This window comes from Phyllobates terribilis, unplaced genomic scaffold, assembly GCF_046119375.1.
Source record: "Phyllobates terribilis strain yellow unplaced genomic scaffold, ASM4611937v1 Scaffold_12__6_contigs__length_324123572, whole genome shotgun sequence".
Classification (NCBI taxonomy): Eukaryota; Metazoa; Chordata; class Amphibia; order Anura; family Dendrobatidae; genus Phyllobates; species Phyllobates terribilis.
In genome coordinates, this window is record NW_027362772.1 from 9247698 (window position 1) to 9266601 (window position 18904).

General features: G+C 44.2%; 1 pseudogene; it reads right to left on the reverse strand.

The window, feature by feature from the left end:
* Positions 1-2840: 2840 nt before the first annotated feature.
* Positions 2841-18904, reverse strand: part of LOC141171890 (uncharacterized) — an 853981-nt pseudogene continuing 837917 nt past the window's right edge.

Consider the following 18904-nt stretch of genomic DNA (forward strand, 5'->3'; position numbering starts at 1 on the left):
AAAGTAGCCACCGTTTGCTTTGATGACTGCTTTGCACACTCTTGGCATTCTCTTGATGATCTTCAAGAGGTAGTCACCGGAAATGGTTTTCACTTCACAGGTGTGCCCTGTCAGGTTTAATAAGTGGGATTTCTTGCCTTATAAATGGGGTTGGGACCATCAGTTGTGTTGTGCAGAAGTCTGGTGGATACACAGCTGATAGTCCTACTGAATAGACTGTTAGCTGCTTTTTTCTTGCCATAATACAAATTCTAAGTAAAGAAAAACGAGTGACCATCATTAATTTAAGAAATGAAGGTCAGTCAGTCTGAAAAATTGGGCAAACTTTGAAAGTGTCCCTAAGTGCAGTTGCAAAAACCATCAAGCGCTAGCAAGAAACTGGCTCACATGAGGACCGCCCCAGGAAAGGAAGACCAAGAGTCACCTCTGCTTCTGAGGATAAGTTTATCTGAGTCACCTGCCTCAGAAATCGCAGGTTAACAGCAGCTCAGATTAGAGACCAGGTCAATGCCACACAGAGTTCTAGCAGCAGACACATCTCTTCAACAACTGTTAAGAGGAGACTTTGTGCAGCAGGCCTTCATGGTAAAATAGCTGCTAGGAAACCACTGCTAAGGACAGGCAACAAGCAGAAGAGACTTGTTTGGGCTAAAGAGCACAAGGAATGGACAACAGACCAGTGGAAATCTGTGCTTTGGTCTGATGAGTCCAAATTTGAGATCTTTGGTTCCAACCACTTTGTCTTTGTGCAACGCAGAAAAGGTGAACGGATGGACTCTACATACCTGGTTCCCACCGTGAAGCATGGAGGAGGAGGTGTGATGGTGTGGGGGTGCTTTGCTGGCGACACTGTTGGGGATTTATTCAAAATTGAAGGCATACTGAACCAGCATGGCTACCACAGCATCTTGCAGCGGCATGCTATTCCATCCGGTTTGCGTTTAATTGGACCATTATTTATTTTTCAACAGGACTATGACCCCAAACACACATCCAGGCTGTGTAAGGGCTATTTGACCAAGAGGGAGAGTGATGGGGAGCTACGCCAGATGACCTGGCCTCCACAGTCACCAGACCTGAACCCAATCGAGATGGTTTGGGGTGAGCTTGACCGCAGAGTGAAGGCAAAAGGGCCAACAAGTGCTAAGCATCTCTGGGAACTCCTTCAAGATTGTTGGAAGACCATTTCCGGTGACTACCTCTTGAAGCTCATCAAGAGAATGCCAAGAGTGTGCAAAGCAGTCATCAAAGCAAAAGGTGGCTACTTTGAGGAACCTAGAATATAAGACATATTTTCAGTTGTTTCACACTTTTTTGTTAAGTATATAATTCCACATGTGTTAATTCATAGTTTTGATGCCTTCAGTGTGAATGTACAATTTCCATAGTCAAGAAAATACAGAAAAATCTTTAAATGAGAAGGTGTGTCCAAACTTTTGGTCTGTACTGTATATATTTTGAACCCAGAGGTGCGACACAGAATTTGATAACAGTAGGTCATCATATTGAATAAGTTGTCATTAGTCTTGAGCACAAGTGCTCGCTACTTGAGTTTGCATTTTTGTACACGGGTATGCACCATGTATCGCGGGTGCTCAAGTAACATGCTCGAGTTCCCGCCCGCATGTTTCATGATTATTAGACACCCCAAAAAAACCATGCGGGGGATCGCTTGTGCATGGCAGGCAATTCCCGGAAGTTTTTTTTGGAAAAACATATGGGGTGGAGACTCGAGCACCCGCAATACTCGGTGCATACCCAAGCTCCCGATGCAAACTGAAGTAGTGAGCACTTGCGCTCAACACTAGTCGCCATATTGTCGTCATTTTTTTCTTTACTGTTGAAAAAATCCCAACCCCAACACAATCCCAACCCTAGCACAACCCTAACCCAACCATAACTCTAGCCCAACCCCAACCATAACCCTAGCCCAACCCCGACCCTAGCCCAACCATAACCCTAGCCTAACCCTGGCCCAACCCTAACCCTAGCCTAGCCCAACCCTAACCCTAGCCCAACCCTAACCATAGCCCAACCCTAACTCTAGCCCAACCCTAAAGTTTATTTTTTACGCCATTCCTTGTGTGGTATAATTGATTAGATGACTTTATTCTTCGGGTCGGTTCGATTACAGCGATACCAGAATCATATCAGTTTTTTATGACTGACAGCTGTCACACTAAAAGACGCTTTTTTTTTTTTGCAAAGACTAGTTTTTGCATCACCATATTTTGAGAGGTATAATTTTTCCACATTTTGGCTGACAGAGTCATGTGATGGCTTGTTTTTTGCAGGACAAGTTGACGTTTTTATTGGTACCATTTTCAGGCAAAGTGACATTTTTTGATCGCTTTCTATTCTGATTTTTGGGAGGCAGAATAAACAAAAACCAACATTTCAGGAATTGTTTTTTTTTATGCCGTTCCGCGTGTGGTAAAATTGATAAGGCAGCATAATTCTTCGGGTCAGTATGTTAACAGTGGTTTCACATTTATATCTTTTTTATGTTTTGTCGCTTTTACACAATAAAAACTATTTTATACAAAAACTATTTTTTTTGTATCTCTTTATTCTGAGAGCTATAACTATTTTATTTTTTGGCTGATGGAGCTGTATGGCAGCTTGTTTTTTTGGGGAACAAGGTGACGTTTTCAGCGGTACCATTTTTATTTGCATTCGTCTTTTTGATCGCATTTTATTGCATTTTTTATTTGGCGGTATGATGATAAAGCATTGTTTTTTGCTTTGTGTTTTTTTTTTTTACCGTGTTCACTAAAGGGGTTAACTAGTGGGACAGTTTTATAGGTCAGGTCGTTCGACCCGGCGATACCACATATGTGTAATTTTATTGCTTTTTTTTTTCACAATAATATTTATTTATGAGTACAGTATATATATATATATATTTTTTTTTTGGATTATTTATTTAAATATTTTTACAATTTTTTTTTTCACTTTCTGAGACTTTTGGTACTTTTACACATTGTCCCACTATGGGACTTTCACTTTTCTCATTCAGATCGCCTGTATAGCCTAGGAATTCAGCAGCATCCCTGTGCTATCCAGGCTGTCACAGCTGCAGAGGGAGAAGTTACTTTGGTCATGCACTGCGCATGACCAAAGTAACTTCCTGCTGTCTGGTGACCCGGATGTTGTCATGACGACATCGGGTCGTCATAACAACATCCGGGAGCCACCGCAGATAGCGTGGGACACCGGCAGAGGAGGTAAGTATCGACTCTTCCCTTTCCTTGACCTCGATCTCAGCATTTCGGGGGTTAATGTGCAGGGAGCGATGTGGGACCGCTCCCTGCACATAGTACCGGGTGTCAGCTGTGACAATCAGCTGACACTCAGCGGCGATCGGCCCGCACCGCTTGTGTGCGGGCGTGATCACCACATGAAGTAATAGTACGTCATTGGCCCAATAGGCCCAAGGCACCATGACGTACTATTACCACAAATATCAGAAAGGGGTTAAAACATTTCCCACATTCTGAACATGAAAAAGGCTTTTCCCCTGAGTGAGTTATTTGGTGTATAACAAAAATCAATTTATGGTTAAACAATTCCCACTTTCTGAACAGGAAAAAGGCTCCTTCACTGTGTGACTTTTCTGATGTTTATTAACAGCTGATTTCCTCGTAAAATATATTCCACATTAAGAACATGAAAACGGCTTCTCCCCTGTGTGAAGTGTCTGGTGACTAACAAGATCTGATTTCTGGTTAAAACATTTTCCACATTCTGAACATGAAAAAGGCTTCTCCCCTGTGTGAGTTCTCTGGTGTAGGATAAGATGTGATTTCTCTACAAAACATTTCCCACATTCTGAACATGAAAAAGGCTTCTACCCTGTGTGAGTTCTCTGGTGATTAACAAGCACTGATTTGTACTTAAAACATTTCTCACATTCTGAACATGAAAAAGGCTTCTCCCCTGTGTGAATTCGCTGATGTCTATTAAGGATTGATTTCTCTACAAAACATTTTCCACATTCTGAACATGAAAACGGCTTCTCCCCTGTGTGAGTTTTCTGGTGAGTAACAAGAACTGATTTGTAGTTAAAACATTTCCCACATTCTGAGCATGAAAAAGGCTTCTCTCCTGTGTGAGTTTTCTGATGTGAGATAAGCTGTGATTTCTGTACAAAACATTTCCCACATTCTGAACATGAAAACGGCTTCTCCCCTGTGTGAATTCTCTGATGTCTATTAAGGAGTGATTTCTTTACAAAACATTTCCCACATTCTGAGCATGAAAAAGGCTTCTCTCCTGTGTGAGTTCTCTGGTGATTAACCCCTTAAGCCCCGCGGGTGGTTTGCACGTTAATGACCGGGCCAATTTTTACAATTCTGACCACTGTCACTTTATGAGGTAATTACTCTGGAACGCTTCAACGGATCCCCCTGATTCTGAGATTGTTTTTTCATGACATATTGTACTTCATGATTGTGGAAAAATTTCTTCGATATCACTTGCGTTTATTTGTGAAAAAAACAGAAATTTGTCGAAAATTTTGAAAATTTTGCAATTTTCAAAATTTGAATTTTTAAGCCCTGAAATCAGAGCGATATGTCACACAAAAGAGTTAATAAATAACATTTCCCACATGTCTACTTTACATCAGCACAATTTTGGAACGAAAATCTTTTTTTGTTAGGGAGCTATAAGGGTTAAAAGTTGACCAGCGATTTCTCATTTTTCCAACAAAATTTACAAAACCATTTTTTTAGGGACCACATCACATTTGAAGTCACTTGGAGAGGTCTTTTTGACAGAAAATACCCAAAAGTGACACCATTCTAAAAACTGCACCCCTCAAGGTGCTCAAAACCACATTCAAGAACTTTATTAACCCTTCAGGTGCTTCACAGAAATTTTTTGAATGTGGAAGAAAAAAATGAACATTTAACTTTTTTCACAAAAATGTTACTTTAGAGCCAATTTTTTTTATTTTCACAGGGATAACAAGAAAAAATGAACCCCAAAATTTGTTGTGCAATTTCTCCCGGGCACGCAGATACCCAATATTTGGGGAAAAAACACTGTTTGGGCGCACGGCAGGGCTCGGAAGGGAAGGAGCGCCATTTGACTTTTTGATTGTAAAATTTGCTTGAATAATTAGCGGACGCCATGTTCTGTTTGGAGAGCCCCTGTGTGCCCAAACTTTGGAGCTCCCCCACAAGTGACCCCATTTTGGAAACTAGACCCCCCAAGGCACCTTTTATAGATGCATAGTGAGCACTTGTAACCCGCAGGTGCTTCACAAATTGATTCGTAAAAATGAAAAAGTGAAAAAAAAAACACTTTTTCATTTTTACGAATCAATTTGTGAAGCACCTAGGGGTTCCAAGTGCTCACTATGCATCTAGATAGGTGCCTTGGGGGGTCTAGTTTCCAAAATGGCGTCACTTGTGGGGGAGCTCCAATGTTTGGACACACAGGGACTCTCTAAATACAACATGGTATCCGCTAACAAATTGAATGGAAAATCGGCTCAAATTGTTAGCGGACACCACATTGCGTTTGGAGAGCCCCTCTGTGCCCAAACTTTGGAGCTCCCCCACAAGTGACCCCATTTTGGAAACTAGACCCCCCGAGGCACCTTTCTAGATGCATAGTGAGCACTTGTAACCCCCAGGTGCTTCACAAATTGATTCGTAAAAATGAAAAAGTGAAAAAAAAAACACTTTTTCATTTTTACGAATCAATTTGTGAAGCACCTAGGGGTTCCAAGTGCTCACTATGCATCTAGATAGGTGCCTTGGGGGGTCTAGTTTCCAAAATGGGGTCACTTGTGGGGGAGCTCCAATGTTTGGGCACACAGGGACTCTCTAAATGCAACATGGTATCTGCTAACAAATTGAATGGAAAATCGGCTCAAATTGTTAGCGGACACCACATTGCGTTTGGAGAGCCCCTCTGTGCCCAAACTTTGTAGCTCCCCCACAAGTGACCCCATTTTGGAAACTAGACCCCCCAAGGCACCTTTCTAGATGCATAGTGAGCACTTGGAACCCCCAGGTGCTTCACAAATTGATTCGTAAAAATGAAAAAGTGAAAAAAAAAACACTTTTTTATTTTTATGAATCAATTTGTGAAACACCTGGGGTTCCAAGTGCTCACTATGCATCTAGATAGGTGCCTTGGGGGGTCTAGTTTCCAAAATGGGGTCACTTGTGGGGGAGCTCCAATGTTTGGGCACACAGGGACTCTCCAAATGCAACATGATATCCGCTAACAAATTGAGCCGACAATTTGTTAGCGGATATCATGTTGCATTTGGAGAGTCCCTGTGTGCCCAAACATTGGAGCTCCCCCACAAGTGACCCCATTTTGGAAACTAGACCCCCCAAGGCACCTATCTAGATTCATAGTGAGCACTTGGAACCCCAGGTGCTTCACAAATTGATTCATAAAAATGAAAAAGTGTTTTTTTTTTCACTTTTTCATTTTTACGAATCAATTTGTGAAGCACCTGGGGGTTCCAAGTGCTCACTATGCATCTAGATAGGTGCCTTGGGGGGTCTAGTTTCCAAAATGGGGTCACTTGTGGGGGAGCTCCAATGTTTGGGCACACAGGGGCTCTCCAAACGCAACATGGCGTCCGCTAACAATTTGAGCCGATTTTCCATTCAATTTGTTAGCGGACACCATGTCGCGTTTGGAGAGCCCGTGATGTGCCTAAACAGTGGAGCTCCCCCACAAGTGTCCCCATTTTGGAAACTATACCCCTCAAGGATTTTATTAAGGTGTATAGTGAACATTTTGAACCCAGAGGTACGGCACAGAATTTGTTTACATTAGGTCATCATATTGAATAAGTTGTCATTATTCTTGAGCGCAAGTGCTCGCTACTTGACTTTGCATCGGGTACTCAGGTATGCACCATGTACAGCGTGTGCTCGAGTGACTTGCTCGAGTCCCTGCTCCGCATGTTTCACGGTTATTATACACCCAAAAGAAAACATGCGGGGATCGCTCGTGCATGGCAGGCAATCCCCGTAAAGTTTTTTGGCCGCGAAACATATGGGGCAGAGACTCGAGCATGTCACTCAAATACCCACGATACTCAATGCATACCAGAGCACCCGATGCAAACTCAAGTAGCGAGCACTTGCTCTCAACACTAGTCGCCATATCGTCATCTTTTTTTCTTACTTTTGAAAAAAATCCCAACCCCAGCCCTAACCCTAGCACAACCCTAGCCCTAGCACAACCCTAGCCCCAGCACAACCCTAGCCCCAGCACAACCCTAGCCCCAAACCCAGCCCTAACCCTAGCTCAATCCTAACCCAAGAGTTTATTTTTGACGCCGTTCCTTGTGCGGTATAAGTGATTAGACGACTTTATTCTTCGGGTCGGTGTGATTACAGCAATGCCAGAATCATATGGGGTTTTTATGACTGACAGCTGTCACACACTAAAAGACGCATTTTTTGTAAAATCTAGTTTTTGCATCGCCATATTTTGAGAGCTATAATTTTTCCAGATTTTGGCAGGCAGTCATGTGACGGCTTTTTTTTTTTGCGGGATCAGTTGACGTTGTTATTGGTGCCATTTTCAGGCACGTGACATTTTTTGATCACTTTCTATTCTGATTTTTGGGAGGCAGAATAAACAAAAACCAACAATTCAGGAATTGTTTTTTTTTTATTCTGTTCCGCGTGTGGTAAAATTGATGAGGTAGCTTTATTCTTCGGGTCAGTACGTTTACAGCGGTACCACATTTGTATCATTTTTCTATGTTTTGGCGCTTATACACAATAAAAGCTATTTTATAGAAAAAAATATTTTTTAGCATAGCTTTATTCTGAGAGCTATAACTTTTTTATTTTTCGGCTGATGGAGCTGTATGGCGGCTTGTTTTTTGCGGGACGAGATGACGTTTTCAGCGGTATGATTTTTATTTATATGCGTCTTTTTGATCGCGTGTTATTCCACTTTTTGTTTGGCGGTATGGTGATAAAGCATTGTTTTTTGCTTCGTTTTTTTTTTTTTTTACCGTGTTCACTGAAGGGGTTAACTAGTGGGACAGTTTTATAGGTCAGGTTGTTCCGGACGCGGCGATACCAAATATGTGTACTTTTATTGTTTTTTTTTTGTTTTTTTTATAATAATATTTATTGATGGGTACATTATATTTGTATTTTTGGTGTATTATTTTTTTTATTTTTTTATAATATTTTTGCACATTTTTTTTTTTTTCCACTTTCACACAGTTTATATGCTTTATTACTTTGTCCCACTCTGGGACTTTCACTTTTTTTTTTCTGATCGCCTGCATGGCACAGGAATGAAGCACCATCCCTATGCCATGAAGGCTGTCAGAAGTGCACAGTGTGAAGATTGCTTGGAGATGCACTGCGCATGTTCAAGCAATCTTCCTGCTGTCTGGTGACCCGGATGTTGTCATGACGACATCGGGTCGTCAAGGCAACACCCGGGAAGCCTTTGCAGACTGCGCTGGAAGCCGGAAGAGGAGGTGAGTATCGCCGATCACCTCCCCTTGCCCCCGCAATGCCGCGATCGACTTCGATCGCAGCATCGCGGGGGTTAATGTGCTGGGAGCGGTGCAGGACCGCTCCCTGCACATTGTCACAGCTGACACCCGGTACTATCAGCTGACACCCGGCGGCGATCGCGCCCGCACAGCCTGTGTGCGCGCGCGATCGCCATGACGTACTAATACGGGTCTGGCTCTTAAGTCCCAGGGCACAGACGCGTATTAGTACGTCAGATGTTATTAAGGGGTTAACAAGGATCCAATTCTGGTTAAAACATTTCCCACATTCTGAACAGGAAAATGGCTTCTTTGCATTAGGAGCAGTTTGTTTTTTAATGCTTATTTTGTGACTTTGATTTTCCTTAGTAGTCGGTAATGAATCAGAAGACAGGACGTGTTTCAAAGGATCAGATGACAGATCTTTGCTGTGAAGGGATGATGGTAAATCTGGAGTAATGGCATTCACTTCAATTGTATCCTGTGGGATCTCAAGATCATCTGATTTAAAAACTGAAGCTGTCAGCCGTCCCTCTGATCTCCTGGTACAGTCATCAGCTAAGAATAAAACCAATTATTATTTTTGAACAAAATATCCATGAAATTTATATTTTTGAACATTTCTACTTAAACTGTCCGTACAAATGGGAAGTTATGTAAAAATATTGAATTATTCACTAAGACAATGACAGTTCACAGTCTAATAGAAAACCTCATAGGATGAAACAGTGGAGCGTAGTGTTCAACGGTTTGTTCATTCTGCCTCCCAAATATGGAATAAAAAGCCACCAAACAATGTTATGTAGATGAAAATAATACCAATAAAAACTTCTACACATCTCACAAAAAACAAGTCTCCACTCAGGTCCATCATCTGTCAGTGGAAAAACAGAGATTTCCACATTATCAGTGGCTCAAAGGCTCTTGAAAAGCAACATGGCTTCCATAAACCAATCCAGCAATATCCGCTCTCCCAAAGTCAGATCTCCCCCTCTCTTCTGAGCCTTGCAGTGCGCCCAAACCACATATAGCTTCCATATATTTGACATTACTATAGTGAGAAGAACCCACTTAATTTACGGTGTGTGTCTCCTGGAGCACAATCTGGGCACTATGTGCAGACACAGGTGCGTTTTTTATGGACTGCAACCTAAACTATGAGTTACAGGTCATCAGTATCCAGTCTTGAGAAAGAAGAATAACTCATTTAGCGGAAAAGGAGATACCGCCTATTTTGGAAGATTAATTCCCTTAAATCTAATCAGGAATGTGAACGAGTCCCTAGGGCGCTCTGAGTCTTCAAAGAGGTTTCAATTTCCCAAAAATAAGAACTTTGTGATATCTTGAGAAAAAAATACACTTAAACTACACAAAAAATCCGATGGATTTAATCCTTAAGCAGAACGAAAAAGAATATAATGAAGTAGCCATAGAGTTGGAAAAAGTAAAAATAGAACTTCAACTTCTCACTAGAGGCACAAATAATCCAGTTACGTTTTTCTCCAAATTAGAGAAGAAATTGGTCCCTATTAGTGTTGAGCGAGCACTAAAATGCTCGGGTGCTCGAAGCTCGGGCCGAGCTCACCGTGATACTCGGGTGCTCGACACGAGCAACGAGCCCAATGTTAGTCTATGGGAGACCCGAGCATTTTTGCGGCGGCACCCCCGGCAGTCTGTAGAAAGTCTTAAAAGTGCCCAAAACGATAGTGACAGTTCTCAAATGACATGGGGACAGCATGGGGATCGCTCCAGGAAGCATTTCTGACACCCAGGTCACTGCTGTCAACAACGTGGTCAGAGGTATTAAGCCACTTTTATGGGCTTACAATAAAACGTTCAAAAACTAAACTGAAACTGCTTTCCTGTGAAATATGTTAAGGAACATCCTTTCCAGGGCGAAGACTTGTGTATAAGGTTAAATAAGGCTGTGTGGCCACGATGCGTTTTTTAACCGTTTCCGCAGCGGCAAAAATGCTGCAGAAATGCTTAAAAAACGCATGGTAGAAAAAAAAAATCTATACTTACCTTCCGATGGCCCCCGCAGTCTTGCTTCGCTGCGTCCTGGCTGCCGGCAGATCGCGTGACCCGTCACATGACTATGACGTCAGCGCAGGTCCTTCCGTCCATCGCTAGCTGCCGGCATGGGAGGACAAGCACATCGGGAGCCATCAAAAGGTAAGTATAACATTTATTTTTTATTTTTTTTACAGGTTCTATGGTACCCGGGTCCGGAGAAGAGTCTCCTCTCCTCCACACCTGGGTACCATCCGCACATTGGAACGCATGGAATGTGCATCTACATATACAGTGATGCGGAATCCATGCGTTCCAATGCAAGTCAATGGCGGCGAAAACGCAGCGCTTCCGCAAAATAATTGGTAGTGCTGCGTTTTTATCCGCAATGATAATCCGCAGCGGAAATTTCTGCAGCATGTGCACAGCACATGCGGATTATCATTGGGGAACATGGCAGGCAAATGACGTCACCGCTTGAGCAGGAGAATTCTCCCACGCTGGAATGGCATTGAGATGGCAGGCTGGATGGTAGTAGAACACTGCCATCCAGCTTGTCATCCTTCAGAGACATTGCCTGCGCTCCTCAGTGTCTCTGAAGGATGGCACGCTGGATGGCAGCCGCCCCAGAAAGTGCCATTTCTGGGGCGGCTGACGGCTGGTGTTTCTAGCTTGGGAGGGGGCCAATATTCATGGCACCATTCCTGGGCTATTAATATCAGCCCCCAGCTGTCTGCCTAGCCTCTGCTAGCTATTAAAATAGGGGGGACCCCACGTCATTTTTTTTTGGGGTCCCCCATTTTAATAGCTAGTAAAGGCTAGGTATTCAGCTGGGGGCTGATATTAGTAGCCTGGGAAGCTCCGTGGGTATTACCCCTTTTCCAGGCTTCAAACATCTTCCCCAGCCGTCTGCTTAACCTCCACTACAGAGTAAAATTATGGGGAACCCCACGCCAATTTTTTTTTTAATAAATCCTTTATTTTAACACTAAATGACAAGTACAGTAACCAACACTGTCACTGTACTTATCATATATGTGACTGACATGTTTCTATCTATCTAATCTATGTGTTATGCTCTATTCTTTCTGTTCTAAATTGTCAGGTACCGGTGTATGCCGCTGCTGAATTGCCGGCTTTTCATGTTTCACAGTGAGCACTGTTCCCATCGATTTGGGCAATCACTGTAATGCCACAACCACCCTGGCTGTGACATTACAGTGAGTGGCAGACAATCCCTGCATGATTGGTGCTCTAAATAGCACCAAACATGCAGGACGGGGACCCGAGCTCCCGCCCGAGCATCTCGAAAGTACTCGGCGAGCTCCGAGCATCTCGAGTACTGAGATGCTCAGGCGAGTACCGAGCAGTTGCGAGCATGCTCGCTCATCACTACAGCATATTAAAAATATTATTCCCATTATTGGGGAGTGGGTCTCCCATAGTCTTTGCCTATGCCTTCCAAGCAAAAGCTGCCAAAAATTAGGATGGATGAACTTGCAATACCCCTTACAAGAGCCATGCAGTACAGCATATTAAAAACATTATTCCCATTATTGGGGAGTGGGTCTCCCATAGTCTTTGCCTATGCCTTCCAAGCAAAAGCTGCCAAAAAGTAGGACGGAGGAACTTGCAATGCCCCTTACAAGAGCCATGCAGTACAGCATATTAAAAACATTATTCCCATTATTGGGTAGTGGGTAAACCATAGTCTTTGCCTATGCCTTCCAAGCAAAAGCTGCCAAAAATTAGGACGGAGGAACTTGCAATGCTGGCAACACGGACCACGGTCACCCTGGTGGTATAGTGGTGGTGGAGGCTGAGGATAAGGAGAAGAGCAAAAAACAGCCAACACAAGGAAGCGTATACCCATGTGTGGGTGTGAAGCGGTGCATGGGAATAAACCTCCCGAAATAACACAGTGGATTTGACTTTATGTTACTCTGCTGTCATTTGGTGGTGATGAGAAGTCTGGCCCAATCCAACCCTTATTCATTTTGATAAGGGTCAGCTTGTCAGCATTGTCAGTTGACAGGCGAGTGCGCTTATCAGTTATAATTCCCCCAGCGGCACTAAAAACACGCTCCGATAACACGCTAGGGCAGGGCAGGCCAGGACCTCCAAGGTGTACAGAGCGAGTTCATTCCAAGTGTCCAGCTTGGATACCCAATAATGAAAAGGCACAGAGGAATCACGGAGGACGCTGGTACGGTTGGCAAGGTACTCCCTCACCATGTTTTGAAACTTTCCACTCCTTGTGAGAGTACCCCGCGCCTCAGGGACTGTAAGCTGGGCGGGTCTCAGAAAACTGTCCCAGAACGTTGACAGTGTTCCCCTGCCTCTGCTGGATTGGAGTTGCGTCTCTCTCGTCTGTACGCCTTGGTTGGGCAACGAACTGTGACCTCTGCCGCTAGCGTGTTCAGATGGGAATTTTTTAACAGTTCTGCAGCAAGGGCCTTCTGGTACTGCCCCATTTTTCTAGACCTCTCCACCTCAGGAATAAGAGAGTGAAAGTTCTCCTTGTAGCGGGGGTCTAAAAGTGTCACCAACCAGTAATAACTGTCACCCAACATTTTGACAACGCGAGGTTCACGGTTAAGGCAGTGTAACATAAAGTCAGCCATGCGTGCCAGACTGGCAACGGGCAAGACTTCCGTGTCAAGATGACAACTGACCATGCTCTCCTCCTCCTCCTCCTCCCCCCTGTCCTCGGGCCACCCACGCTGAACCGACGGTATGACAGCTGTACAGGTACTATCATCTACAGCGCATGATGCCAGCTCCTGTTCTTCCTCCTCCTCCTCTCCCTCATTGTCCCCCAATGCACGTTGGGATGAGATGAGGCTGGGGTGTGTGTAATCGCCCGCTACGGCTTCTTGATCCATCTCATCATACTCTGGCTGCAATGCCTCCTCTTTAATTCTCTGCAGAGAGCATTGCAAAAGACAGACAAGTGGGATGCTGACGCTAATGATGGCGTCATCGCCACTCACCATCTTGGTGGACTCCTCAAAGTTTGTCAGTATGGTACATATGTCAGACATCCAGGTCCACTCCTGAGGTCTTATGTGTGGAGTCTGACCTGAATATCGACGGCCTTGTTGCAGCTGGTACTCCACAACTGCTCTCTTCTGCTCACAAATCCTTTGCAACATGTGGAGGGTAGAGTTCCAACGTGTGGGGACATCACACACCAGTCGGTGTGCCGGAAGCTGCAAACGCTGCTGAAACACAGAAAGGGCGGCGGAAGCTGTAGCCGGCTTCCAAAAATGAGCTGACAGGCAGCATACCTTGAAGAGCAGATCTGGCAACTTGGGGTACGATTTAAGAAACCGCTGAACCACGAGGTTAAGCACATGAGCCAGGCATGGTACGTGTCTGATCTCGCCTCGCCTCAGAGCTGCCACCAGGTTACGGCCATTGTCACACACGACCATGCCTGGATGTAGGTTCAGCGGTCTCAGCCACAGATCTGCCTACTCTTTCACAGCTGTCCACAACTCACAAGCAGTGTGAGGTTTATCACCTAAGCTTATGAGTTTCAGCACAGCCTGTTGCCGCTTGGATGAGGCAGTACTGCAGTGCTTCCAGCTTGTAACTGATGTGGTGATATCTGAGATGGAGGCTGAACATGAGGAGGAGGAGGATGATGCGCAACTCTGACTGACATTGGGCCCGCAATCCTCGGTGTGGGGAGGATGTGTTCCGTCCCAAGGTCCGACTGGGTCCCGGCTTCCACTATGTTTACCCTGTGTGCCGTCAGGGAGATGTACCGTCCCTGGCCACAAGCACTTGTCTACGTGTCAGTTGTCAGGTGGACTCTCCCAGTAACTGCGTTGTTGAGGGCACGGCAGATGTTTTGGGACACTTGCTTGTGTAGTGCGGGGATGGCACACCGGGCAAAATAGTGTCGGCTGGGGACCGAGTACCAAGGGAAGGCCACCGCCATAAGGTTGCGGAAGGATTCCGTCTCCACCAGCCTAAAAGGCAGCATTTCCAATGCAAGCAGTCGTGAAATGTGTGAATTTAGGACTGTGGCCTGTGGGGCATTGGCTGCGAGTTTGCGCTTTCGTTCAAAGGCCTGGGATATGGACAATTGAATGCTGCGGTGGGACGTGGACGTTGATGCTGTTTCTTGAGAAACTGCCATAACAAGTGAAGACTGAGAGGAGGGGGCATCTTTGCATGCAGTATGGACAGGGGATTGACTTGCACGCACAACAGCGGAAGAAGCAGTGGTGACACCCGCTGACACTGGTCGTGGACCCTAGGGTTCGCCCCACAAAGTCGGGTGCTTTGCTGACATGTGCCTGATCATGCTGCTGGTGGTCAGGCTAGTAGTTTTGTCACCGCTGCTGATGCTGGCATGGCTCGTGGTACAAATGGCCTTTTTGGGGTTATCAGCAGAGTCTTTAAAAAAATCCCAGACTCTGGAAGACCTACCGGTTGTACTGGCAGCGTCCCTCGTGTTGGTGTTACGGCGAACGGTTGCCCGCCTTCTGTGTGCGGCCACCACACTGCTTCTTCCTGCCTGTTGGGGTACTCTACCTCCCTCCCCCTGTGTGCTGCTGGCCTCGCTCTGCGTGTCCTCCTGCCATTTTGGGTGAGTTACTAGATCATCCACCACCTCCTCCTCTTCTTCACCTTCCGCACCATGGTCCTCCTCCTCACTTCGTGGCAATTGTGTCTCGTCATCATCCACCTCTTGTGACAAATTGCCAGCGTCGCCTTCCTGTGGCCGTGGCTGTTCAAATATTTGGCCATCGCTACATGGGATCTCCTCTTCCACCACTTCAAGCGGAGCAGGCAAGGGGCCCAAATATTGAAATGGACCAGTGAACAGCTCTTCAGAGTGTCCAACTGTGGGATCAGTTGCTGTCTGATGACACTCAGCATGGTGGGAGGAAGGAGCATCAGGGTGAGGAGGAGTATGCGGTCGAGACTCATGGCTACTAAGACTTGACCGTGTGGAAGACAGACCGGAGGTGGTGGTGCCCAGGTGACTGGAAGTATTATCTGCTATCCAATTAATAACCTGTTCACACTGATCAGTTCGCAATAGTGGTGTTGTGTGCTTCCCTAGTAATTCGGTCAAGTACTGGGAGCGAGAAGATGTGGCTGTTGGTTGTGGCACATTTTCACCATGAACCATCACCAGAACGTCCAGTTCCACGTCCCGTGCCACGCGCCTTGCCCATTGTAAATGAATTAAAATAGCTTACACTCGCACTATCAATGGCAAAAGGGTAATAGAAAGGAGATTAGAACTGTGGAAGAGGAAAACCACAGTTCTAGTTCTCTGGCCTACCCCAGAATCTTTTAAATAGATATATTTGTGTCTGAACAGTCAGCGAGACACTGAAACTGTTTTTTTATGGAAAAAAGGCAAAAAAGTGGATAATACAGAGATTTTAACCGTGGAACTGCAAAACCACAAATCTAGTTATCTGGCCGAAACCAGACTCTTTTAAACAGATATATTTGTGTCTGAACATTCACAGACACACTCTTTTTATTTTTTTTTGGGGGGGGGATACCAAAAGGTTAATAAGACAGGTATTTGTACAGTCTGACTGAGGGAAAAAAAAAAAGAAGAGGAGGATTTAGATGAAAAAAAAAAAGGATTTTTCCTGGCCCTTGAGACCTGGGACTAAGTCTAGCAATTTGAGCAGCAGCAGCACACAGGACTGTAATGCAGTGTTTGTTGGTATAACCACTGCATCTCCTATACAGCCTGCCTACCTGCCTGATATCTGGGATGGATATTAGTCCTCAGAAGGACTGTTTGTTTGATTTTGCAGGCTTTAGAGACCCTATACTACCTATTTCGCAGTATAAATCTCTCCCTAGCTCAGCAGCACTCTCCCTACACTGTCTGATCCGGAGCGACTGTGTCCAAGATGGCGGTGCCCGGTTTTAAATACTCGATGTGATGCTGTGCGGCCAGCCAATCACTGTAATGCCCACAATCAACATGGCTGCGGCATTACAGTGACTGGCTGGCAATCCGTGCATGTTCATTGGCTCTGTAAAGAGCGCCAAACATGCAGGGCGGAGACCCGAGCTCCCGCCCGAGTAACCCGAAAATGCTCGGTGCTCGCCAAGCATCCCGAGTAGTGAGATGCTCGGGCGAGTACCGAGCAGTGTCGAGCATGCTCGCTCAACACTGGTCCCTATACAGACGGAGATAAAACAGAGAAAGAAAGAAAGATACATTTTTACGAGACAAATCAGATTATAACGCTGGTCGGATTTTCCACTGGGGTAAACAAAAAATCAGACAGCGGAAATATCAGAAAAAAGATCAACTGATTATTGGACTACTGATTCAGACTCCAGCACATCAGAAAGTTTCCAGCAGTCTGTCCAGAAACCGCCGTGAAAAATCTCCAAAACATTTTCCACACCCGGTGCATTAAATATCCTTTTAGGAAACCGATCAGAGGAGACGACCCAAGAAAAACAGGAACAAAATAGAAGCAAGTTGCTTGGAGACACTGGACGGAAACTATACAAAAGATTGCAGCAGGTGCTAAAGATATCGTTTCCTGCGATAAATAGGGTATATGTCACTAATTAGAGTATATATATACACTTGGGATAGGCACAATTTGGAATTCTAGTCTGATATACTACCCAACCATTTAATTTAAGGGACCCTGGTTGTGGAACTTCATAACTCTAGTGCTGTCCTATACATTCCAGGATCTACAGGGTCACAGCTATTCAACCTATTACAATTAGCAGTGACCCTATATATATCCTCACAGGATGTATGGTTTTTGTCACATTTTAAGATATTTTACAATAAATTAATAAAAGTTAATTTTTATTGACACTCCCTTCTTTCCTTTTCCCAATTTTTGATTGGTAGTGCAATTGGTGGTGTCCACCTGTGTGAATATTGTCTTATTCAAATCAGACTTTATCCATTTTGACCTATATGGTGTTGTGCTTGGACACTTCTTTGTCCGATTTTTGGATTTTTATTTCTTGTGGCCAACTTGTATGACAGTCTATATAGAGACCGGTGCAATAGCAACATAATATGGCTACATCCAAAATTTCCAGTCAGCTGCAATCTAGATCAGCACGTCGAAAGAATGACATGAGAACGATCTTTCATGAAGATTCGTCTAATGATAGGGAAATATTTACGGAAAACGTAGAAGTGGATGATCTTTTAAAAAAGTTTAGAGATATCCAAATTAAACATATGCAGGCAATATGGACTAAAATGAGCCTTGAGCAATATCTAGAACAAGGGTTGATCTCTAGAGGCTTATGTGAGTCCATTTTTCCCGCTTATGATCTTACTAAACCAAATTTGAAGGATAGATGGGAATCGATTCTTACTAAATGCTCTCGTGAATTAATGAAACTTCTTGTTGAAGATGAGATATATATTATAGAGAAGTTAGAGAAAGATCTGGATGAAATCTCCCCATAGATGGATAAGTTAGAGGGAAAAGCCGAATTTGAAGAGGGCTTTAAACAGACGTTAGAATACGTCGATAAGGTGGAAAATAAAATAAAGATACGTAAAAGAAAGAAATATTTGAGGGATAAAATGGACCACTCTAAAGGTGAGGTCTATAACTGGGATAAAAATTTATCCCAACGTGTCAAGAAAAATTCACTAAAGAAACATGAGCACTTAAGACGTGAATTCTCTTGGACTGATGCAGAAAGCAGTAATATGTCGGAATCTGTCTCTGAACAATCCTCCCATGGGAATGTGAGGACTGATTCAGGTAGTAACCAGAACTCCACAGGGCTTTTTTTATGGGACAGAGGCAGATGGGGATTCAGGGGCTCTACCAAAAACAGGAACAAAGGAAAGTAATGGATTCAGCCATGGCTGAATCCAATTCTCTTAGAATTATTAATTTATCCAAACACACCATCACTGGGTCTCAAGCGAATGTTCTGAAAAAGGGTCTTAATTTTTGTCTCCCAACTACCCTTAATAAATTTAACATCATCAAGGACCTACATCTTTTTGGAAGAAAATTAATCTTTAAAAAAATGTTCTCAAGAGAGGCTGTAAATGAAACCTCTTTACAAGAAATTGGGACGATTTATAATTTTTCTAGTCAGGATTTGCAGATTTTGGAAATATTGGAGGAATTGGATACTGACAATCGAGTGGAAGGGGTGGAAGCTGATGGTACAGTGGGTTCTAACTAGAAAAAGAAAATTCTGAAGCCCAAATCTACCAATATGCCCTCATTGCAAATTTGTCCAGCTGTGAAAGTTTTTATCAATGTGGTCACCAGGGATATACTAGCTTTACCTGATGTAACACAGGGATTACATCTTGACTCTGAGGACTGACAGGCCACTGACGAATTGAAACACTTGGAGGATGTTGTATTTAAGCCC